Genomic DNA, 555 nt, shown 5'->3' with positions numbered 1-555 from the left:
GGCTACCCAGCTCGCGCTCGCCAGCGCATCAGGGCTTCCACATTCCCTTCCACTCTCTCACGCCCCCTTCTGGTCGCTCCCTGACGCTTGCGCAGAACAGCAGGAACGCGATCTCTCCGCCACCCCACCCCTCCAACTGCTCCCATCCCTTCCTTTCTCCGCCCCACAACACTGAGAGCTAGCCAATTGTCGGGAGGGAGGGGCCGGGCTCGCTCCCTGGGATTGGACTTCTGCCTCCGGATTAGATAAACCACACCTTCTCCGCCGCTGAGAGCCCCTCCGAACCCAGGCACTTTAGGGATGAGCATGCGCCTGAACGACTGCTTGGTCACTTTCCCCACCTTTGTCTTTCCTGGTGCGCACGCTCCGAGCAAGAAAAAGAGGAGGAGTCGAAACGCAAAAGATGTCCAATGCGCATGCGCCGGCCTTTGCAGTCGGTGCTTATGTGTGGACCTTCCAGCCCTCCGAGACCAAGCTGTAGAAGAAGTTAAGAGTCATAGTTCTTGGTTTATAATAAAAAAGGATAACCTTGTCATCATGAAGCTCGTCACATAG

Source organism: Perognathus longimembris, chromosome 17 (genome assembly GCF_023159225.1).
Source record: "Perognathus longimembris pacificus isolate PPM17 chromosome 17, ASM2315922v1, whole genome shotgun sequence".
Classification (NCBI taxonomy): domain Eukaryota; kingdom Metazoa; phylum Chordata; class Mammalia; order Rodentia; family Heteromyidae; genus Perognathus; species Perognathus longimembris.
This window is presented reverse-complemented; position numbering follows the sequence as displayed.